This window comes from Bufo gargarizans, chromosome 5 (assembly GCF_014858855.1).
Source record: "Bufo gargarizans isolate SCDJY-AF-19 chromosome 5, ASM1485885v1, whole genome shotgun sequence".
Classification (NCBI taxonomy): Eukaryota; Metazoa; Chordata; class Amphibia; order Anura; family Bufonidae; genus Bufo; species Bufo gargarizans.
This window is the reverse complement of record NC_058084.1, coordinates 6828528-6853100: the sequence shown is the minus strand read 5'-3', so window position 1 is coordinate 6853100 and position 24573 is coordinate 6828528. Positions and strand designations below refer to the sequence as shown.

General features: G+C 48.9%; 1 protein-coding gene across 1 annotated transcript in view; it reads left to right on the top strand.

Moving 5' to 3' along the window:
- Positions 1 to 12153: 12153 nt before the first annotated feature.
- TMEM71 (transmembrane protein 71) overlaps positions 12154 to 24573 on the top strand; it is a 50028-nt gene continuing 37608 nt past the window's right edge. The window contains exon 1 of the mRNA XM_044294186.1: positions 12154 to 12415. The gene's annotated coding sequence lies outside the window, so the exon portion shown is untranslated. The remainder of the gene's footprint in view (positions 12416 to 24573) is intronic.

Below are 24573 nucleotides of genomic sequence, written 5' to 3'. Positions count from 1 at the left end.
AGATGAGGATGGGCATCACTGAGACCTGGCCCCCCTAAGGGATGCATAAAAAAAAAGAGTGATTTCCATATTCTACTACATACAACTTCCATAGTCAACCACATGGAAATGGAGGGACTGTAGTACCAGCATCTTGGTCAGGACCATATTCAGCTTCTGCGCCGTTGGATGAGTGCACAGCCTACTGTTGTCTATTTGCAATCACCCTGGTGATCGATTGCTGATGATACAAGTGACGAGGAGGAGGAGGAGCATCAGGAGCAATAGACAACATTGAAGTCCATGGGAAGGACCGACAGCTTCTTCCTGCTGACGGTGATGAGCCCTGACTGCTGGAGAGGGACTGCGGGCCGGTGGGAGATTCAGTGGTTCATTTGGAGGACCATGGCAACTGTCTGTTGGTCATAGTGTACAGTAACTGTAGTAGTAATGTAATGGACTAACTATGAATGTCACAACAGTTGAACCAGATGCACGTGGCGATATATTAGACCGCCCTTTAACCGCCTCCGGACCGCCTAACGCAGGATCGCGGTCCGGAGGCGGCAGCTCTGCGCAGAGTCACGCATATACGCGTCATCTCGCGAGAGGCGAGATGACGCGATTAGCCGGCCCGCGCATGCGCATCGCGGGCCGGCAAAAGTTAGAGGGGGGTCACGTCACCAGCCTGCCAGCCAATGATCGTGGCTGGCAGGCTGAAGATTTTTAAAATCACTAATCAGAAGCCATTTAACACATTATATTTGTAAATATGATGTGTTAAATGGCTGCCCTGCTCCTCTGATGGTTCTTTTCGTCGGTTGGTTCCAGCAGAGGAGCAGGCTTCACAGTGAGTACACCAAACACTACACTTTTAGCCCCAGATCACCCGCTGCACCCCACATAACCCCTTGATCACCCCTTCTTGCCCCTGTCAATCACTAGTGAAAGTGAAAAAAGTGATCAGTGTAAACTGTCGCTTTTTTTTTCACCAGTATTGACGGTTAGGTTTAGGATAGTTTAGGCCCCTTGGTTAGGTAGTTTAGCGATCAGTTAGCGCCCAGCCCACCGCACCGCAGTCACTGATTCGCTGATTAGCGTATCGCTAATCAGCATTTGTACTTTTATAGTATCTGGAAGTGATCAAAACTGATCACAGTCAGATCTATAATAGTATTAGTGTCACCTTAGCTCGCCCTCCACCCAAAACGCAGTGTTTGCCCGATCAGGCCTGATCGGTCGCCCACACGTGCGTTCACCCACGCCCGCCCCACCGCAGTGACAAAATATTTTTTTTTTTTGATCACTGCACAATCACTTTACAAGCGCTGCGGCGATAAAAAAATCTGTTTTAATATTTTTTATCAACCGCAGCGGCCTCCGGTACTTCGCTAGCCTCCCCTTTGTAAGACAGGCTTGCTTTTTTTCTTGGGTAGTCTCAGGGAATACCCCTAAATTTAGTTGCCCACATGTCTAACAGGGGGTATTCTTCTGAAGAGGCCTACAGGCTTCTGACCCAGTCGGATGAGGAATGGGAACCCTCATCTGATGAATCCAGCGGGTCAGAATACGAACCTGTAGAAAGCAGTGGCACTCTGACCCAAAGTTCGGACGAGGAGGCTGAGGTCCCTGATAGCACCAGGCGTACCCGGGCCCCGTGTCGCTAGACCGCAGGTTGCGCAGGATCCGTTTCAAGGGCAGCAGAGTGGGGCTGGCGCTGTCGGATTACGCGGTGAGGCATACACCAGCAGCGCAGCCCTCCCTGGACCTAGTACCAGCACTGCCGTAGAACATGGTGAAGTAGCGAGCACCAGAAGGGCAGTTGAAGCTGGTACGGTGGCACGTGCAGTAGTGACCCCGTCGCAGCCAGCGCACAGACAGGCCCGTAGACCCCCTAGAGTCCCTGAGGTGCTGGCAAACCCTGATTGGCAGTCCCCAACTTCAGCCGCACCTATAGTTCCCCCTTTCACTGCCCAGTCTGGAGTTCGGGTTGAGACAGCTCAGATCGGTTCGGCCCTGGGATTTTTTGAGCTGTTCTTGACTGCGGAGCTCTTGGACTTAGTTGTGGCAGAAACAAACCGGTATGCCACACAATTTATAGCCGCCATCCCGGGAAGCTATTATGCCCAGTCTTTCCGGTGGAAACCAGTCCAAGTTTCCGAAATTAAAAATTTTCTGGGCCTTCTCCTCAACATGGGTTTAACCAAAAGGCATGAATTGCGGTCATATTGGTCTACGAACCCAATTCATCACATGCCCATGTTCTCTGCTGCTATGTCCAGGGCACGTTTTGAGACCATCCTGCGTTTCCTGCACTTTAGCGACAACACCACCTCCCGTCCCAGAGGCCATCCTGCTTTTGACCGGCTCCACAAAATTCGGCCCCTCATAGACCACTTCAACCAGAAATTTGCAGATTTGTATACCCCTGAGCAAAACATCTGCGTAGACGAGTCCCTAATACATTTTACCGGGCGCCTTGGCTTCAAACAATACATCCCAAGCAAGTGCGCCCGGTATGGGGTCAAATTGTAAGCTATACCCACAAATTTCGGATCTCTGAGGGAAAAGATCAGACCCTGGAGCCGGTCGGTTGCCCTGACTACCTGGGGAGCAGTGGGAAGACAGTCTGGGACTTGGTGTCACCCTTATTTGGCAAGGGGTACCATCTTTATGCGGACAATTTCTACACAAGTGTGGCCCTCTTTAGGCATTTGTTTCTAGAACAGATTGGCTGCTGTGGCACCGCGCAAACTAGTCGCGCGGGCTTCCCCCAACGGCTCGTTACCAACCGTCTTGCAAGGGGGGAGAGGGCTGCCTTGTGTAACCAAGAACTGCTCGCGGTGAAATGGAGAGACAAGCGTGATGTTTACATGCTCTCCTCCATTCACGCAGACACGACAATCCAAGGGCTCTTTCACACTTGCGTTCTTGTCTTCCGGCATAGAGTTCCGTCGTCGGGGCTCTATGCCGGAAGAATCCTGATCAGTTTTATCCTAATGCATTCTGAATGGAGTGAAATTCGTTCAGGATGCTTTAGGATGTCTTCAGTTCCAGAACAGAACGTTTTTTGGCCGGAGAACATACCGCAGCATGCTGCGCTTTTTGCTCCGGCCAAAAATCCTGAAGACTTGCCGCAAGGCCGGATCCGGAATGAATGCCCATTGAAAGGCATTGATCCGGATCCGGCCTTAAGCTAAACGTCGTTTCGGCGCATTGCCGGATCCGACGTTTAGCTTTTTCTGAATGGTTACCATGGCTGCCGGGACGCTAAAGTCCTGGCAGCCATGGTAAAGTGTAGTGGGGAGCAGGGGAGCAGTATACTTACCATCCGTGCGGCTCCCGGGGCGCTCCAGAGTGACGTCAGGGCGCCCCGATCACGTGATCGCATGGCACGTCATCCATGCGCATGGGGCGCTCTGACGTCATTCTGGAGCGCCCCGGGAGCCGCACGGACTGTAAGTATACCGCTCCCCCGCTCCCCGCTCCTACTATGGCAACCAGGACTTTAATAGCGTCCTGGGTGCCATAGTAACACTGAAAGCATTTTGAAGACGGATCCGTCTTCAAATGCTTTCAGTACACTTGCGTTTTTCCGGATCCGGCGTGTAATTCCAGCAAGTGGAGTACACGCCGGATCCGGACAACACAAGTGTGAAAGAGGCCCAAATTGAGTGACAAACCAGTGTCATTGAAAAGCCCCTCTGTGTCCGCGACTATAACCTTCACATGGGAGGGGTGGACTTCAATGACCAGATGTTGTCTCCGTATTTAGTTTCCCGCCGCACCAGACGCTGGTATAAGAAGGTGTCTGTATATTTGATTCAATTGGTTCTGTATAATAGTTTTGTTCTCTACAGTAAGGCTGGGAGAACTGGATCCTTCCTCAAATTTCAGGAAGAGATCATCGAGAACCTCCTGTACCCAGGAGGTTCCGTGGCCCCATCCTCCAGTGTAGTTAGCCGTCTACACGAGCGACATTTCCCCAATGTCGTTGCTGGTACCTCAACCCAAGCGTCACCCCGAAAAAGATGTCGTGTCTGTAGCAGGAGTGGAATAAAGCGTGACACCCACTATTTCTGTCCTGACTGCCCTGACCACCCTGCCCTATGCTTAGGGGAGTGTTTCCGGAAGTAACACACACAGGTGCCCAAATGCGTGTGAAGTAGTTTGCAATCAAAATGTGTAAAAAATGACCTGTGAAATACTCAAGGTGCTCTTTGGAATGTGGGCCCCTTTGCCCACCTAGGCTGCAAAAAAGTGTCACACATGTGGTATCGCCGTACTTAGGAGAGGTTGGGCAATGTGTTTTGGGGTGTATTTTTACATATACCCATGCTGGGTGAGAATTGGTCAAATGCCAACTTTGTATAAAAAAATTGGAAAAGTTGTCTTTTGCCAAGATATTTCTCTCACCCAGCATGGGTATATGTAAAAAGACACCCTAAAACACATTCCCCAACTTCTCCTGAGTACGGCGATACCAGATGTGTGACACTTTTTTGCAGCCTAGGTGGGCAAAGGGGCACATATTCCAAAGAGCACCTTTTGGATTTCACAGGCCATTTTTTACAGATTTTGATTTCAAACTATTTCCCACACATTTGGGCCCCTAAAATGCCAGGGCACTATAACTACCCCACAAGTGACCCCATTTTGGAAAGAAGACACCCCAAGGTATTTCATGATGGGCATAGTGAGTTCATGGAAGTTTTTATTTTTTGTCACAAGTTAGTGGAATATGAGACTTTGTAAGGAAAAAAAATAAAATAATAATTTTCCTCTAACTTGTGACAAAAAATAAAAAGTTCTATGAACTCACTATGCCCATCAGCGAATACCTTAGGGTGTCTACTTTCCGAAATGGGGTCATGTGTGGGGTTTTCTACTGTCTGGGCATTGTAGAACCTCAGGAAACATGACAGGTGCTCAGAAAGTCAGAGCTGCTTCAAAAAGCGGAAATTCACATTTTTGTACCATAGTTTGTAAACGCTATAACTTTTACCCAAACCATTTTTTTTTTTACCCAAACATTTTTTTTTTTATCAAAGACATGTAGAACAATAAATTTTGAGAAAAATGTATATATGGATGTCGTTTTTTTAAAAAAAAATTTACAACTGAAAGTGAAAAATGTCATTTTTTTGCAAAAATTTCGTTACATTTCGATTAATAACAAAAAAGTAAAAATGTCAGCAGCAGTGAAATACCACCAAATGAAAGCTCTATTAGTGAGAAGAAAGGGAGGTAAAATTCATTTGGGTGGTAAGTTGTATGACCGAGCAATAAACGGTGAAAGGAGTGTAGTGCAGAAGTGTAAAAAGTGGTCTGGTCATTAAGGGGGTTTCAGCTAGCGGGGCTGAAGTGGTTAATACGGCAGCACAGTAATTCTATTTATAACAGATTAACGGTGATTGTAGCAGCAGGTGAACAAGATGAACAGGGCGATTACCCTCAGCCTGCACTGTCCCTGCATTCTCCCTATCCAATGAAAAGGTTTCTGCAACACTGTCCCTAGCACTTGCCGGTTGTCACGTCTCTCGCTATGCTCAGCTAACAGTGAAATGGCGGCGACCGCGTGGGTGAGGCTTTTTATAGGGCTGTGACATCACAGGGAATGGCTATCTGCTGACTGGCTAGTGTTCCCAGGCTTTGTAACATGTGCAGCCACAATTAAAAAAAAATAATCTGATTCATTACCACGAAGAGCGAGGAAATTCGGCTTTGCAGCGAATCAAATTTTTCCTAAACTTTGCATCAAATTCTGCTTCGGATGCTTCGATTCGCTCAACACTAATATGGACATGAATGAACGGACCCATCCCACCACATTACAGGGTAGATCTGAACAGAGTCCTGCTTTGAGAAAATGTCTAACGTGTTGGAGCCCGTGGCTCCTGAGCGCAGACTGGCGGGAGGGTATGTCAGTCGTCCGCTGTAGTCATGGCTCCTGTGTGTACAAAACTAAACAGCTTCTCCTCCCGTGATGAGATAATCCAAGAAAATACATGACATCACAGAAGAAGAATTGTTTGCTGGAAGTCAGTGTTTTCTTAGTGACAGGACCTAGACCAGCAGCTCATTCCCTCCCTAGGGGGACTTCACCCAAAATGCATGGGGACTGGGTATTCATGGTTTCACGTGGCCCCAATATGACTGCATTTTAGGGTCCTCAAAGCTATCCCCAGTGAGAGGGACAGGGGTTCATACAGTATCTGTCCCAGAGATCTTGGGGTGATCCCTTCTGTGGACCTACCTATAAAGGGAAGGGAAAGGTGGCCGCACATTTCCAACATCAGCCATGCAACTACTATAGTGAAGACTCTCATACAAGTGAATGGAGAGAGCTGTCTATCTCTACACTGCATTCACAGAGTCAGAATAGGGGTCGGGGAACCTCCTGTAAGGCTGGGTTCACACGGGCGTTGCGGGTGACGTTTGGGAACAGATGCGGGTGCGTTGCGGGAAAATGCGAGATTTTTCCCCACGAGTGCAAAGCTTTTTAATGCGTTTTGCACGCGCGTGAGAAAAATCGGCATGTTTGGTACCCAGACCCGAACCCGGACTTCTTCACAGAAGTTCGGGTTTGGGTTAGGTGTTGTGTAGATTTTATTATTTTCCCTTATAACATGGTGATGGACCGTGTGATGGACCATGTGATGAGCGCAGTGACGTCACCAAAGGTCCTTTTCCTCCCATGTCATCAAAGAAGAAGACAGAAGAGAAGCCGAGCTGCGCGAACAAGTGGATGAGGTGAGTTTAATTATTTTTTATTTTTTTAACCCCTCCAGCCCTATTGTACTATGTATTCTGTATTAAGAATGCTATTATTTTCCCTTATAACCATGTCATAAGGGAAAATAATAATGATCAGGTCCCCATCTCGATCATCTCCTAGCAACCATGCGTAAAAATCGTACCGCATCCGCACTTGTTTGCAGATGCTTGCGATTTTCACGCAGCCCCATTCACTTTGAAGGGGCCTGCGTTGCGTGTAAAACGCAGAATATAGAACATGCTGCTATTTTCATGCAACGCACAAGTGATGCGTGAAAATCACCACCGCTCATGTGCACAGCCTCATAGAAATGAATGGGTCCGGATTCAGTGCGGGTGCAATGCGTTCACCTCACCCGGAAAACTCGCCCGTGTGAAAGGAGCCTAATGGAGAGTTGCAGGTAGATATGCCATAAATGTCTGTGAGGAGAGTACCCCTTTAACTAATGGGGATGGGGGGGGGGGGGCTAAATATGATGGAAAGCTGTGGCACTGCAGCAGTGGCCAGGATGAGAGAGAGAACACTGATCCCAGCCATTTAAGGTAGTAATGTATTTGAATTCATAGAAATGACAATACCTTACTATAAAAAAAAAAAATGTAGGGAACAAAAACATTCATGAATTAATTTAACCCTTTCAGGACCAAGCCATTTTTAGCAAATCTGACCAGTGTCACTTTATGTGGTGATAACTTTAAAACGCTTTTACTTATCCAGGCCATTCTGAGACAGTTTTTTCATCACATATTGTACTTCATGACACTGGTAAATTTGAGTCAAAATATTTCATTTTTATTTATAAAAAAAATACCTAAATTTACCAAAAATTTTGAAAAATTTGCAAATTTCTAAATTTCAATTTCTCTACTTTTATAATAGATAGTAATAACTCCAAAAATAGTTATTTCTTTACATTCCCCTTATGGCTACTTTATGTTTGGATCATTTTGTGAATGTCATTTTATTTTTTGGGGACGTTACAAGGCTTAGAAGTTTAGAAGCAAATCTTGAAATTTATCAATAAATTTCCAAAACCCACTTTTTAAGGACCAGTTCAGGTCTGAAGTCACTTTGTAAGGCTTACATAATAGAAACCACCCAGAAATGACCCCATTTTAGAAACTACAAAGTTTTCAAAACTGATTTTACAAACTTTGTTAACCCTTTAGGTGTTACACAAGAATAAATAGAATATGGAGATAAAATTTCAGAATTTCACTTTTTTGGCAGATTTTCAATTTTAATAAAAAAAAATTCCACTAACAAAGCAAGAGTTAATAGCCAAACAAAACTCAATATTTATGGCCCTGATTCTGTAGTTTACAGAGACACCCTATATGTGGTCGTAAACTGCTGTACGGGCACATGGCAGGGCGCAGAAGGAAAGGAACGCCGTATGGTTTTTGGAAGGCAGATTTTGCTGGACTGTTTTTTTGACACCATGTCCCATTTGAAGACCCCCTGATGCAACCCTAGAGTAGAAACTCCAAAAAAGTGACCTCATTTTGGAAACTACAGGATAAGTTGGCAGTTTTGTTGGTACTATTTTAGGGTACATATGATTTTTGGTTGCTCTATATTACACTTTTTGTGAGGCAAGGTAACATAAAATAGCTGTCTTGGCACAGTTTTTATTTTTTGTTATTTACAAAGTTCATCTGACAGGTTAGATCATGAGCAGTTTTATAGAGCAGGTTGTTACGGACGCGACAATACCAAATATGACTATGACTTGTTTGTTTCAGTTTTACATAATAAAGCCTTTTTAAAAAATATATTTTTTAGTGTCTCCATATTCTGAAAGCCATAATTTTTTTTATTTTTTGGGCGACTGTCTTGTGTAGGGGCTCATTTTTTTCGGGATGAGATGACGGTTTGATTGTTACTATTTTAAGGTGTATATAACTTTTTGACACCATTTTTATTTTATCTTTTTTACGGTGTTCATCTGAGGGGTTAGGTCATGTGATATTTTTATAGAGCATGTTCTTACGGACGCGGCGATACTCAATAAGTCTACTTTTCTTTTTTTCCCTATTTTTACAATTTTTTTACTTAATTTGGGGAAAAGGATGCTTTTTACAAATTTTCTACTTAATTTGGGGAAAAGGATGTTGTTGTTTTTTGTTTTTCATGAAACTTTTAATTGTTTTGTAAAACTTTATTTTTAATTTTTTATTTCACTTAACTTTTTTGTCCCACTCTAGGACTTCAACCTTCGGGGGTCTGACCCCCTTTACAATGCATGACAATACTTCTGTATTGTGATGCATTGGCTGTAAGTGTATTACCAGTGTAATACAGGGGCTGGATCTCACAGGCTGTCACAGAAGGCAGCCACGATGCCTAAGGAAGGCATCGGGCTGCCTTCCCTGCATCGGGTCCCCGTCACAGCAGCGCGGAGACCCGGTGGCTGCTTCCTCCCTGCATGGACATTGCACTGCGGCTGTGCAGGGGTTAATGCGCCGGCATCTGTGATTTCACCGATGCCGGCGCATACAGCAGGGGTCTGGCTATCAGTGACTGCCGAACCCCTGCCGCTGATCGGGCGGGCGCAGCTCCTGCAACCGCCCGATCAGCGCGCAGTACATGTACGGCGCTGGGTGTGAAGGGGTAAACATTACTAGATAATTGGTATAAGCTGGATTTTTAATTTTTTTTTTAGATTTTCGTGCACCAAAGTGAATGAAATTAAACACTTTGCATATCTTTTCTGTGCGGAAATTGAAAGGCTGAGCAGATTTTCAAATCCACATCGTATCTTTATTTCTGTGGATTTTAGTGCCGATTATTCCCTTTGCAATTTAGGCCTCTTGCACATGAACGTGTGCGCCCCGTGGCCGTACAAAACACTGATGTGTGAATACGCACATTAAAATGAAGGGGGACGTGTGCCGTCTGTGGAGAACACTGACGTGTGAATGAGGATTTAGGGTGGTCGACCACACTTGTAACACGCTTTTAAAATATTTTTGGGGAAAATAATGACATTGCTACAACTTGCTGCAATTTGTTTTTTTAAAGGGGTTGTTCCACAAAAAAATATTTTAAACCAACACCTGGATCTAAATACTTTTGTAATTGCATGTAATTGAAATTTTTGTATAGACACTGAGTTATTCACTAAAATCTATCCGTATAGCGCCACCTGCTGTTTGTTTTTGTTTTTTTCTTATTTCTTTGACCCACTCACTGAGATGGTCGCACATGCTCAGTTTCATCCTTCAACTGCCTCCTGAGCTGTGATAGGGTGAGAGGCAGAATAATGGACACACCCCCTTAGATGCAGCAGTAGAGACACTCCCCCTGAGCTGTGATAGGGAGATCATAGACACGCCCTTCTGAGCATCAGCAGAAAGGACCCCCCCCTGAGTTGTGATAGGGAGATCATGGACACGCCCCCTGAGCTGCAGCAGAAAGGACACTCCCCTTGAGCTGTCAGCTTGATATAAATCTAGCAGAGCGATGACTGGGGAGATCTCTGGATCCATGTGAGGTACAGGGCTGGTTCCAGCTTTGTTATAGATCATGTACCAGATTATGTGCGATTTTCATTTTTTACATTAGTTATGGGAGAACTCCGTTAAATTCTGTAGACACAAAAAATGCACTGCAATTGAAAAAAAAAACACCACTGTAAAAAAATACATGTGTGCAGTGCATTTCAAAAATCCCATAGACTTTCCGCTAACATCTGGAGTTGCGTTATTTGCCGAAACAACAGCCGCCAATAAATGTAGGTGCAAACAAACCGAAACAGGAGATTTCTAGCATTTCTCTAACTACAGCTTAGCAGCTTTATAAATAAATCTACGACTTCCTAATGGACTTTATCCCAGATTTACTAATCCCGTAGACGGCAGTGAGCTTAGACCGTGCGTCTAGACATCGCCAGGGGCTCAGCCTGGATGATAAGTGACGGGATAGACACATCTCTCCGACTGTTTACTAACTATTGCTTGGCTTAAACTCTGAGACAGATTTTTACACCAGAATTGTGGTGCAAAATGGCGCATCTTGGGCCCCGCCCCTTTCCAACAAGCCCCACCCTTTACGAGCATGTTGCAAAACAAGTGTAGATGCCCCAGATGCACCCAATTGTGCCACTTTTTCGACAGATGTTTGGCGCAGACACATTAGTCAATCCAGGCCTTTGAGTTTCAGTTCTATGCCCTTTTCAAGATCCCTGCTTGCTGGCAGTGAACAGAAACACTCTGGTTTCCATTCAGAGGCAGTAAACCTGTTCACAGCTGGTCCTGCTCTCACCTGAGAAGTGGATACAATGGGGGTCATTTATTAAGAGAGGCAATTCAGACGCCGGTCTTAATCCCCCTGCACTGGCGACGGATGCACCAAAGATTTGTAGAGGCGCGGGCCGCTACATAACTTTGCCGTGTGACATGGTTTAAACTACGCAGCTCCCTACTAGTGTTCAGCACGAATATTAGAATTGCAAATTTTAATCGCGAATATCGCCACTTCGAGAATTTGCGAATATTTAGAATATTGTGCTATATATTTGTATTCGAGTTGAATATTCTAATCGCAAATTTATTGCGAATATATTTTATTGCCGATTTTTGCAATCAAGTAAACACTGACTGGCCTCATGCACACGACCGTTGTTGTGTCCAGTGTCCGTTGTTCCGTTTTCCCTGATTTTCTGCGGCCCTATTGACTTTCAATGGGTCCGTGGAAAACTCGGCTAATGCACCGTTTGTCATTCGCGTCCGTGATCCGTGTTTCCAGTCCGTGAAAAAAATAAGACCTGTCCTATTTTTTTCACGGACAACGGTTTGCGGACCCATTCAAGTCAATGGGTCCGTGAAAAAACACGGAGGCACACAAGATTCTCGTCCGCGTCCGTTTTTTTCCTATAATTTGCATGGCAAACTTGACTTAGATTTTTTTTAACTTTCCTTCATGTCTGGTGATCCTCCAAAAATGAAGAAAGACACACGGAAACAAAAACGAAAACGGATCACGGAACAACGGAACCCCGTTTTGCGGACCGAGAAAAACTGTCGTGTGCATGAGGCCTTATGGCGAATATTCGGCCAAAAATTTGCAAAATATCGCGAATTCGAATATTGCCTTATCACTAGTGAGTACACAAATCTTTCTGCTAGTTTGCTACAATGTATCAGTCTGTTTCCGCACACAGAGCTCTGTGCAGATTGGATACATTGTATCCACTCCTCAGCTGAGAGAAGGACCAGCTACATACAGGAGTGCACCACATTGTTCTCATTCACTGACAGCAAACTTTTATATCTTGATAACAGTCAAGAACTGCGACTGTTATACACATAAAAACAAGGCTATCCTTGTCCTATCAGGACCAGTCGTGCCAAGTGACCCACTCAGCTCTGCTGCACCCGCGCCTGCATCGTCTACCCCTGTGAAAGCCTCTGAGCTGCAGCTCCACAGGAAATGTGACCTCATTCAGGGGCTGACGACTGCGTTTGAAAAGAAACAAGACAGTTGAGAAGTGATCTGGAAGAGACTGCCCAGCACCCAGACATCACAGAGCAGGGGGCCCAGGCTGTGGGGTGCTGCTGGACGTAGCAGGTGGCACTGGGTGACTTTCAGGTTTGCCCTGTATCCCCAGCAGTAACCTCAGGATCCCTCAAGACATTGACAGATCTGATCAGACTGGTGAGTAATGGCTTCTGCCTTCCGCATCTTCTGAGCCACATCAGTCCAGTTTGCAGAATTTTGGACAATTGCTCAAACAGCAATTCCCCAGAGAAGGTGAGGAAGCCACAGGAGATTCTTAATCCCACCCTACGTCAGTCACATGCCCCCCGCAGCGGAAAATAGAGCAATTCTAATAACCTCCTCAATGCTGTGTAATTGCCACTCAAGTAATTCCCTTATCAATTATTGCTTAGAAGCGATTGGCAAATAATGTTATTTCTCCGCTGCCGACCTGATTTCCATGAGCGTTCCGCTGTAGTTTCAGGTTTTTGTGTGTTCAGGTGTCTCTCTGTAGGGCATGGATTTGTTGTGTGCTGGAAATACAGATGTAGCTGAGGCGAGTTTGTCATCTGCTAGCGTGTGTTGTGTTGTCATGATGTGAGGAACCAAGCCAGTTATCTAAGCTCAATGGGGGTCATTTACCAACACTGGCGTTTTACATCGGTCTTTGATTCCCCCATGCACATCATTTAGAACCAGTCACATGCCTCATCGTAAATTTGGCGCATCTACATTAGTCCGTGTGCCTGGAGTGATTTTCTAAATCTTTTAAGCCTAAGGGCTCATGCACACTGAACGTATTTTCATTTCCGTGTCCGTTCCGTTTTTTTTTTGTGGACTGTATGCGGAACCATTCATTTCAATAGGGTCCTCAAAAAAAAACTCAGTGTACATTCCGTTTCCGTATGTCCGTTACGCCAAAAAATAGAACATGTCCTATTATTGTCCGCATTACGGACAAGGATAGGACTGTACTATAAGGGGCCAGCTGTTCCGTTCTGCAAAATACGGAATGCACACAGACGCCATCAGTATTTTTTGCGGATCCGTGTTTTGTGGACCACAAAATACATACGAACGTGTGCATGAGCCCTAAAACTGTGAATAACCCCAGAAAAAAGGGGTTTGTGACTTTTTTTTTTTTTACGACAAATCGGCATTAGCAAATGACCCCCCATGAGTTATTAGGGCACACCAAAGAAATAGTCCAATGACAAATACAGCTCAACTACATCTACATAAGGCCTCATGCACACAAACGTATTTTGTTTCCGTCTGTTCCGTTTATTTTTTTGCGGATAGGAGGCAGACCCATTCATTTCAATGGGTCCGCAAAAAATGCGGACAGCTCACCGTGTGCTGTCCGCATCAGTTTGTCCGTTCCGTAGCCCCGCAAAAAAAAATAGAACACGTCCTATTCTTGTCCATTTTAGGCATTGTTACAATTTTTTTTTTTGGTGGATCCGCAATTTGCGGACCGCAAAACACATACGGTCGTGTGCATGTAGCCTAAAGGGGAGACATGAATTACACAGCATAAAGGATGTATGAACTGAATACATTCTATATTAGAGGAGGTGATGAGACAAATTGGGGGTCATTTATTAAGGGCCGGTTTCACGCCATGTTTGGCGGTTGGATGCGGACATGCGGGGGCTGTGCCAGGGCCAGGACTTCAGTCCCAGCAAATTTACTAACATTTGCACCTGGGAGCGGCATGCCTCCTCATAAATGAATCTTAGGGCACCGCAAAGTGAAAACTAAGAGCGGCATAAAAAGTCGGTCTTGTAAATGTGCCTCATTGATCCTCTTCTCTTAAAGGGGTAGTCCCAGAATTAACACTTATCACGCATCCACAGGATAATGAGAGTGACGGGGATAGACGAGTACAGCGCTGGCTTCACTTTGTCAGTTCCGCAAAGCAGCGCACGTGCATGGCCACCGCTCCATCAGTTGAAAGGCACAGGACCCCTGTTCTTGGAATCGGTGGGGGTCCCATCGGTCACACACATCACTAATCTTGGTCTAGGTGATAAGTGTTGATTTTCGGACAACCCCTTTAAGCGGCCATGTGACTCATAGAAGCCAATCAGCAGGTTTGAACATAAAGCAGTGATCTGATTGGTTACAATGTTGCGATGCGACTGATTATAGGACGCGTTGTGATATTTTAAATCCAAAGAATGTTCTATGATTGTCGTATCTCCGATAGAGGCGGATCGCTCGGATGCCGGGGGGGCCCGTGGGTTATGGGGCGCAGTGCGGAGAACGCGCCTGCACTTTCTCACTACATCTGCAGCCAGGGGCTTGTAGATGAGCAACACGTATGCCCCCAAAAATGTATGTAAGTAAAGCGTAAAGAGGAGCGGCCCCCTCCCCTGACACGTCTGCTGCATTCCACATGTAATAATTCTGGAGCATCTATTTTTATGACTCTTAGGCCTCCTGCACACGAACCTGTGCGCCCCGTGGCCGTGATGCGGGCCGCAATGCACAATCACCGACCGCGGGGCAGCTGCAGCGGATCGCGGAGCCATTCACTTTAATGGGTCTGCGATTCGCCCGTTCTGCAAAAAGATAGAACATGTCCTATCTTTTTGCGGAACAGAAGTATGGGACGAAACCCCAGGGAAGCACTCCGTAGTGGTTCTGTTCCGTGCTTCCGTTCCGCGTCTCCGGATTTGCGGACCCATTGAAGTGAATGGGTACGCATCTGTGATGGGGAATGCACACGGAACTGCGGCAGTGTATTGCGGATCTGTAATACGGCACGTTCGTGTGCAGCAGGCCTTATGTTGTGTTATTCCTCTATTATTCCTGCCATGTTTATAAACGAATTGCCAGCAATTTGCAATAAAGGTTGGGGGTGTCCCTGCCACTGGCAGCCCCGGTTGGATAGTGTCACACTGTGCGAGGACACACCTTGAACTGGTGACACCCAGCTGGACTATTATTGCAGACTGCTTGCAATTCATTCATACATTTCTAGTAGGAATAACAGAGGAATGGCCATATGAATAGATGTTCCAGAATGGCTATTACATGAGGAATGCAGCAGACATGTCAGGAGAGGTGACGACTCAGCTTTAAAGCCCATGAACATTATTTTTTGTGTAAATAGATGCAACATTATGCAAACACCGCTATGGCAGTCGGGGTTCTGCTTTTTTTCATTTTTTTCATACAGACCTCTGAGTAAAATGATAAAATCCTGTCTGCCTGCAGCCACCACTAGGGGGAGCTCAGGAGCTTGCTGTACACTGTGTATGCATCACCCATCATTTATAGGAGGATACAAGGACGCCGGACATGAAGCAAATGTCTTCTCGCCTGGATGTGTCTTCTGTAATCTACAGCAGCTCCTATTAACCATTTCATGACTGAAGGCTTATCCCCGCACAAACCAGAACACAAGCAGCACCAGCAGATTTTGTGCAGTTCTCTTCATCTGAGTGGGATTGTTTCGGCAGGACGCTCCCCCGTTCAGATGAATGGAGACGATTTTTGGTCGCAAAAATTTCTGCACCAAAATCTGCTACGCATGAAGGCAGCCTAAGGTTTCCTTTGCAAACAAATCTACTTTGTAAACAGTAAACACACGGGCAAAGTGGGCACGGATCCGCAAAATACGGATGACATACGGATGTGTTCCGTATGCATCCTGTATTTTTTGCGGACCCATTGACTTGAATGGAGCCACGGACCGTGATTTGTGGACAATAATAGGACATGCACGACTTTCATGCAGAGCGGCCAAATGGAAACGGAATGCAAACTGACCCATTGAAGTGAATGGTTCCGCATACGGTCCGCAAAAAAAATCAAAACTGCAGGGACCCCACCCCCAACTGGTAACACCCAGATGGACCGTTAGTGCAAACTGCTGGCAATTCATACACAACTTCAAGTAGGAATAATAAAGGAATGCCAAGAATAGATGTAGAAATGAGCAAAGCTATCAAAAATTCTATTTGGCTGCTTCGCCGAATTTCACAAAGAAATTCGATTTGTGACAAATTGAATTCCATTGTATGTACGTCGCTGGCGCAATGAGGGGTGAACGGCGATTGCGCCACCCCCCCATTATTGAACCCCTCAGATGCCATGTTCAATGCTGATCGCGGCATCTAACCGTAAGGGCTCATGAACACAAACGTATTTTCTTTCCTCTTCCGTTCCGTTTTTTTTTTTGGCGGACCGTATGCGTAACCATTCACTTCAATGGGGCTGTAGAAAATACATTTAGTTTCCGTTTGTCCGCACGGCCGTTCCGCAAAAAAGTCGTGCATGTCCTATTATTGTCCGCAAATCATGGTCCGAGGCCCCATTCAAGTCAATGGGTCAGCAAAAAATACGGAACGCACAAGGAACACATCCGTATTTTGCGGATCCATACTGTAGAAATCCTATGCCCAGCCCATATTGCTCATGTGTTTTGGTGATTAAAAAGTTACTCTTTCCATTTCCAATCCGCAAAAAAACAGATCAAATACGGAAACCATACGGATATGTTTTGTGCAATAACGGAACGGAAGAGGACTTAAATCAGAGAGAAAAAACCCCACAAAACTCAGATACGGAACGACGGATTCGTGAAAAACGGACCGCAAAACAACAACGGCAACATTGAGGCTTTTCCGAGGTTAATCAGGGGTAAAAAAAAAATACAAAAACCCCCCCAAAAAAACACCATACTCACCTCATCCATTTCTTCGCGGAGAGGCCGTCACGTCCATCTTGATTGAAGAAACTGCACGAAATCTTGAGTGTTCTGACGTGATGACGTCAACACATCATCACACTGGCCGGGCGCGATGATGTCATCACTGAGATTTCATACAGTTTCATGTGACATCGGGTGACCAATGGGCGAGATTTCTTACTTATTTCCAGACTTTGCAGCAGCGGTTTATCTCTACGGCCTCTTCAGTTGTTATTCTTAAAGGGGCAGTGCACATTGCTGGAATTCCATGCTGAGGGTCTGGTGTCAGAGGCGTCTGGGACTGTTCTGCAGACAGTGTCCTAGTGCACAGACCGCAGACTGGGAGGATTGATGTGGATGACATTGGATAAGAGATTTCTGTAGACGGGAGCATCAGTGAGATGATCGACTCTTCTATAGGGCTCATGCACACGACCATATGCGTTTTGCGGTCTGCAAATTGTGGATCCGCAAAGCACGGATCCCGGCCATGTGTATGTATTGTCAAACTAATGTAGAAATGTCCTATCCTTGGTTATAAGACATGTGCTATCTTTTTTGATTATGCTGATACACCATGTGCCGTCCGCATCTTTTGCAGCCCAATTGAAATGAATGGGTTAATTTCCGATCCGCAAAAATGTGGATTGAAGGCAGACCAAACATACGGTTGTTTGCATGAGGCCATACTCTGCACGGTTCTGGTGCACAAGTTGCTTCTTGTTGCCAGCCACAGATGCCCCCATTACAGCCTGCACCAGCCACAGATGCCACATTACAGCCTGCTCCAGCCACACATGCCCCATTACAGCCTGCTCCAGCCACACATGCCCCATTACAGCCTGCTCCAGTCACAGATGCCCCCATTACAGCCTACTCCAGCCACAGATTCCCCCATTACAGCCTGCTCCAGCCACAGATGCCCCCATTACAGCCTTCTCCAGCCACAGATGCCCCCATTACAGCCTGCTCCATCCACAGATGCCCCATTACAGCCTGCTCCAGCCACAGATGCCCCATTACAGCCTGCTCCAGCCACAGATGCCCCATTACAGCCTGCTCCAGCCACAGATGCCCCATTACAGCCTGCTCCAGCCACAGATGCCCCCATTACAGCCTGCTCCAGCCACAGATGCCCCCATTACAGCCTGCTCCAGCCATAAATGCCCCATTACAGACTGCTCCAGCCACAGATTCCCCATTACAGTCTGCACCAGCCACAGATGCCCCATTACACCCTGCTCCAGGCACAGATGCCCCCATTATAACCTGCACCAGCTATAGATGCCCATTACAGCCTGCTTTAGCCGCAGATGCCCCCATTACAGCCTGCTCCAGCCAAAAATGCCCCATTACAGCCTGCTCCAGCAGCAGATGCCCCCATTACAGCCTGCACCAGCCACAGATGCCCCCGTTACAGCCTGCACCAGCCACAGATGCCCCCGTTACAGCCTGCACCAGCCACAGATGCCCCCGTTACAGCCTGCACCAGCCACAGATGCCCCATTACAGCCTGCTCCAGCCACAGATGCCCCATTACAGCCTGCTCCAGCCACAGATGCCCCATTACAGCCTGCTCCAGCCACAGATGCCCCCATTACAGCCTGCTCCATCCACAGATGCCCCATTACAGCCTGCTCCAGCCACAGATGCCCCATTACAGCCTGCTCCAGCCACAGATGCCCCATTACAGCCTGCTCCAGCCACAGATGCCCCATTACAGCCTGCTCCATCCACAGATGCCCCATTACAGCCTGCTCCAGCCACAGATGCCCCATTACAGCCTGCTCCAGCCACAGATGCCCCATTACAGCCTGCTCCAGCCATAAATGCCCCATTACAGACTGCTCCAGCCACAGATTCCACATTACAGTCTGCACCAGCCACAGATGCCCCATTACACCCTGCTCCAGGCACAGATGCCCCCATTACAACCTGCACCAGCTATAGATGCCCCATTACAGCCTGCTCCAGCCACAGATGCCCCATTACAGCCTGCTCCAGCCACAGATGCCCCCATTACAGCCTGCTCCAGCCACAGATGCCCCCATTACAGCCTGTTCCAGCCATAAATGCCCCATTACAGACTGCTCCAGCCACAGATTCCCCATTACAGCCTGCTCCAGCCACAAATGCCCCCATTACAGCCTGCTCCAGCCACAGATGCCCCATTACAGCCTGCTCCAGCCATAAATGCCCCATTACAGACTGCTCCAGCCACAGAATCCCCATTACAGTCTGCACCAGCCACAGATGCCCCATTACACCCTGCTCCAGGCACAGATGCCCCATTACAGTCTGCACCAGCCACAGATGCCCCCGTTACAGCCTGCACCAGCCACAGATGCCCCCATTACAGCCTGCTCCAGCCACAGATGCCCCATTACAGCCTGCTCCAGCCACAGATGCCCCATTACAGACTGCTCCAGCCACAGATTCCCCATTACAGTCTGCACCAGCCACAGATGCCCCATTACACCCTGCTCCAGGCACAGATGCCCCCATTACAACCTGCACCAGCTATAGATGCCCCATTACAGCCTGCTTTAGCCGCAGATGCCCCCATTACAGCCTGCTCCAGCAGCAGATGCCCCCATTACAGCCTGCACCAGCCACAGATGCCCCCGTTACAGCCTGCACCAGCCACAGATGCCCCATTATAGCCTGCTCCAGCCACAGATGCCCCATTACAGCCTGCTCCAGCCACAGATGCCCCATTACAGCCTGCTCCAGCCACAGATGCCCCATTACAGCTTGCTCCAGCCACAGATGCCCCCATTACAGCCTGCTCCATCCACAGATGCCCCATTACAGCCTGCTCCAGCCACAGATGCCCCATTACAGCCTGCTCCAGCCACAGATGCCCCATTACAGCCTGCTCCAGCCACAGATGCCCCCATTACAGCCTGCTCCAGCCACAGATGCCCCATTACAGCCTGCTCCAGCCATAAATGCCCCATTACAGACTGCTCCAGCCACAGATTCCCCATTACAGTCTGCACCAGCCACAGATGCCCCCATTACAACCTGCACCAGCTATAGATGCCCCATTACAGCCTGCTCCAGCCACAGATGCCCCATTACAGCCTGCTCCATCCACAGATGCCCCATTACAGCCTGCTCCAGCCACAGATGCCCCATTGCAGCCTGCTCCAGCCACAGATGCCCCATTACAGCCTGCTCCAGCCACAGATGCCCCCATTACAGCCTGCTCCAGCCACAGATGCCCCATTACAGCCTGCTCCAGCCATAAATGCCCCATTACAGACTGCTCCAGCCACAGATTCCCCATTACAGTCTGCACCAGCCACAGATGCCCCCATTACAACCTGCACCAGCTATAGATGCCCCATTACAGCCTGCTCCAGCCACAGATGCCCCATTACAGCCTGCTCCAGCCACAGATGCCCCCATTACAGCCTGCTCCAGCCACAGATGCCCCCATTACAGCCTGTTCCAGCCATAAATGCCCCATTACAGACTGCTCCAGCCACAGATTCCCCATTACAGCCTGCTCCAGCCACAAATGCCCTCATTACAGCCTGCTCCAGCCACAGATGCCCCATTACAGCCTGATCTAGCCATAAATGCCCCATTACAGACTGCTCCAGCCACAGATTCCCCATTACAGTCTGCACCAGCCACAGATGCCCCATTACACCCTGCTCCAGGCACAGATGCCCCATTACAGTCTGCATCAGCCACCGATGCCCCCGTTACAGCCTGGACCAGCCAAATATGCCCCATTTCAGCCTGCTCCAGCCACAGATGCCCCCATTACAGCCTGCTCCATCCACAGATGCCCCCATTACAGCCTGCTCCAGCCATAAATGCCCCATTACAGACTGCTCCAGCCACAGATTCCCCATTACACCCTGCTCCAGGCACAGATGCCCCATTACAGTCTGCACCAGCCACAGATGCCCCATTACACCCTGCTCCAGCCACAGATGCCCCATTACAGCCTGTTCCAGCCACAGATGCCCCATTACAGCCTGCTCCAGCCACAGATGCCCCCATTACAGCCTGCTCCAGCCACAGATGCCCCATTACAGCCTGATCCAGCCATAAATGCCCCATTACAGACTGCTCCAGCCACAGATTCCCCATTACAGTCTGCACCAGCCACAGATGCCCCATTACACCCTGCTCCAGGCACAGATGCCCCATTACAGTCTGCATCAGCCACAGATGCCCCCGTTACAGCCTGCACCAGCCACAGATGCCCCATTACAGCCTGCTCCAGCCACAGATGCCCCCATTACAGCCTGCTCCATCCACAGATGCCCCCATTACAGCCTGCTCCAGCCATAAATGCCCCATTACAGACTGCTCCAGCCACAGATTCCCCATTACACCCTGCTCCAGGCACAGATGCCCCATTACAGTCTGCACCAGCCACAGATGCCCCATTACACCCTGCTCCAGCCGCAGATGCCCCCATTACAGCCTGCACCAGCCGTAGATGCCCCCGTTACAGCCTGCTCCAGCCACAGATGCCCCCATTACAGCCTGCTCCAGCCACAGATGCCCCATTACAGCCTGCTCCAGCCATAATGCCCCATTACAGACTGCTCCAGCCACAGATTCCCCATTACAGTCTGCACCAGCCACAGATGCCCCCATTACAACCTGCACCAGCTATAGATGCCCCATTACAGCCTGCTCCAGCCACAGATGCCCCATTACAGCCTGCTCCAGCCACAGATGCCCCCATTACAGCCTGCTCCAGCCACAGATGCCCCCATTACAGCCTGTTCCAGCCATAAATGCCCCATTACAGACTGCTCCAGCCACAGATTCCCCATTACAGCCTGCTCCAGCCACAAATGCCCCCATTACAGCCTGCTCCAGCCACAGATGCCCCATTACAGCCTGATCTAGCCATAAATGCCCCATTACAGACTGCTCCAGCCACAGATTCCCCATTACAGTCTGCACCAGCCACAGATGCCCCATTACACCCTGCTCCAGGCACAGATGCCCCATTACAGTCTGCATCAGCCACCGATGCCCCCGTTACAGCCTGCACCAGCCACAGATGCCCCATTACAGCCTGCTCCAGCCACAGATGCCCCCATTACAGCCTGCTCCATCCACAGATGCCCCCATTACAGCCTGCTCCAGCCATAAATGCCCCATTACAGACTGCTCCAGCCACAGATTCCCCATTACACCCTGCTCCAGGCACAGATGCCCCATTACAGTCTGCACCAGCCACAGATGCCCCATTACACCCTGCTCCAGCCACAGATGCCCCATAACAGCCTGTTCCAGCCACAGATGCCCCATTACAGCCTGCTCCAGCCACAGATGCCCCCATTACAGCCTGCTCCAGCCACAGATGCCCCATTACAGCCTGATCCAGCCATAAATGCCCAATTACAGACTGCTCCAGCCACAGATTCCCCATTACAGTCTGCACCAGCCACAGATGCCCCATTACACCCTGCTCCAGGCACAGATGCCCCATTACAGTCTGCATCAGCCACAGATGCCCCCGTTACAGCCTGCACCAGCCACAGATGCCCCATTACAGCCTGCTCCAGCCACAGATGCCCCCATTACAGCCTGCTCCATCCACAGATGCCCCCATTACAGCCTGCTCCAGCCATAAATGCCCCATTACAGACTGCTCCAGCCACAGATTCCCCATTACACCCTGCTCCAGGCACAGATGCCCCATTACAGTCTGCACCAGCCACAGATGCCCCATTACACCCTGCTCCAGCCACAGATGCCCCATTACAGCCTGTTCCAGCCACAGATGCCCCATTACAGCCTGCTCCAGCCACAGATGCCCCCATTACAGCCTGCTCCAGCCACAGATGCCCCATTACAGCCTGATCCAGCCACAAATGCCCCATTACAGACTGCTCCAGCCACAGATTCCCCATTACAGTCTGCACCAGCCACAGATGCCCCATTACACCCTGCTCCAGGCACAGATGCCCCATTACAGTCTGCATCAGCCACAGATGCCCCCGTTACAGCCTGCACCAGCCACAGATGCCCCATTACAGCCTGCTCCAGCCACAGATGCCCCCATTACAGCCTGCTCCATCCACAGATGCCCCCATTACAGCCTGCTCCAGCCATAAATGCCCCATTACAGACTGCTCCAGCCACAGATTCCCCATTACACCCTGCTCCAGGCACAGATGCCCCATTACAGTCTGCACCAGCCACAGATGCCCCATTACACCCTGCTCCAGCCACAGATGCCCCATTACAGCCTGTTCCAGCCACAGATGCCCCATTACAGCCTGCTCCAGCCACAGATGCCCCATTACACCCTGCTCCAGGCACAGATGCCCCCATTACAACCTGCACCAGCTATAGATGCCCCATTACAGCCTGCTTTAGTTGCAGATTCCCCCATTACAGCTGCCTCAGCCAAAAATGCCCCATTACAGCCTGCTCCAGCTGCAGATGCCCCCATTACAGCCTGCACCAGCCGTAGATGCCCCCGTTACAGCCTGCACCAGCCACAGATGCCGCATTACAGCCTGCTCCAGCCACAGATGCCCCATTACAGCCTGCTCCAGCCACAGATGCCCCCATTACAGCCTACTCCAGCCACAGATGCCCCCATTACAGCCTGCTCCAGCCACAGATGCCCCATTACAGCCTGCTTCAGCCACAGATGCCCCCATTACAGCCTGCTCCAGCCATAAATGCCCCATTACAGACTGCTCCAGCCACAGATTCCCCATTACAGTCTGCACCAGCCACAGATGCCCCATTACACCCTGCTCCAGGCACAGATGCCCCCATTACAACTTGCACTAGCTATAGATGCCCCATTACAGCCTGCTTTAGTCGCAGATGCCCCCATTACAGCTGCCTCAGCCAAAAATGCCCCATTACAGCCTGCTCCAGCCGCAGATGCCCCCATTACAGCCTGCACCAGCCGTAGATGCCCCCGTTACAGCCTGCACCAGCCACAGATGCCCCCATTACAGCCTGCTCCAGCCACAGATGCCCCATTACAGCCTGCTCCAGCCACAGATGCCCCCATTACAGCCTACTCCAGCCACAGATGCCCCCATTACAGCCTGCTCCAGCCACAGATGCCCCATTACAGCCTGCTTCAGCCACAGATGCCCCCATTACAGCCTGCTCCAGCCATAAATGCCCCATTACAGATTGCTCCAGCCACAGATTCCCCATTACAGTCTGCACCAGCCACAGATGCCCCATTACACCCTGCTCCAGGCACAGATGCCCCATTACAACTTGCACCAGCTATAGATGCCCCATTACAGCCTGCTTTAGTCGCAGATGCCCCCATTACAGCTGCCTCAGCCAAAAATGCCCCATTACAGCCTGCTCCAGCCGCAGATGCCCCCATTACAGCCTGCACCAGCCGTAGATGCCCCCGTTACAGCCTGCTCCAGCCACAGATGCCCCCTTACAGCCTGCTCCAGCAACAGATGCCCCCTTACAGCCTGCTCCAGCCACGGTCCATCCTCAGATTTGCCCCCTTCACCCCCACTGGATCTTCTGATCCTGAATTACCCTTTTTATTTTTAATGACAATGAAAATGTGAAAAGAGGAAGGAGCTGCACTTCCCCCTCTACACACCCATCCCAAATTCTGCTCATATAACACCCACTGGTCACCATGGCT